Raw genomic sequence first — 1,032 nt, 5'->3', positions numbered from 1 at the left:
TATTTGCATATCTGTCCTTTTTCTGAAAGTATAACTTCAAAACTGTTGTTTTAATCCATAAATGCAGTATTTCCTATGCAGTTAGAGGCCCATGAATGTTTTACCAGGAGAGAAGTGAGAATGCGTACGTCGAGTATGGCACTTACTCAGTGGTAACTCTGCCTGTCTGTGTGTTCTTCTTGGCTTGGTGCAGTGGGCAAGCTGCTTTGCATTGACCACTAGTTAATAACATGAAGTGACTGACTCACTGAAGGTTCCCATTCTCACCTTTCAAGAACTTTTTCCTTTTCAAGAGGATATTAATTTAGACTAAGATACCGAGGGAATGCAGAGTGTGATATAGTTACATTGCAGAAGAGCAGCTACATCCAGGGTGTACTTTAGAACCATATAAATGTAGTGTTAGAGATTAACAAAACAACAGATCTCTTGGAAAATGCTGGATTCATCCAAATACGTAACTGCCTGGAGTGAGACAGCAATACCCTGCAGTGTTTTTAAAGTATCAAGAATTGTGATGGAAAAACTCCATAGGAGGAAGGGTACTGTTGACCTATTGATGAAGTCTTTTTTTACTTCTAAAAACAACTATATGCTTTCATGTCACCACCTTAAACAAGGAGCCGATATAATGAGCATAGCAGGTATTTACTCTGACCTGAGAAATCGTATCGCCCGTCAACACAGACTTGGGTGTCAGGAAGACATTGTCACGCATTGTCTTCAAACAGGAGCTGCCAAATGGGCAGGTCTTGTTGGTGAAGTGTAATTTTTGATACTGCGATTCTACATCCGTCTTTGCAAAGGTTTTCTGAAGAGATTAAAGACTACTGTTATCAAAGTTGATGTTGGGAAGAGTTTTACCACGTGGCTTTGGATGCCATGGAGATAATTACTGGATGCATGTTTATTTTGTTTGCTGTGTGGTTTTTGTGTTTTAACTCATCTGGGATCTTTGAACAGGATATTATTAGAGGAGCCTTCTCTGTTTCGTGGATGTGACTTCTCACTGGAATAGCTGGTCACTGAAAT

This window comes from Columba livia, chromosome 12, assembly GCF_036013475.1.
Source record: "Columba livia isolate bColLiv1 breed racing homer chromosome 12, bColLiv1.pat.W.v2, whole genome shotgun sequence".
NCBI lineage: Eukaryota > Metazoa > Chordata > Aves > Columbiformes > Columbidae > Columba > Columba livia.
This window is presented reverse-complemented; position numbering follows the sequence as displayed.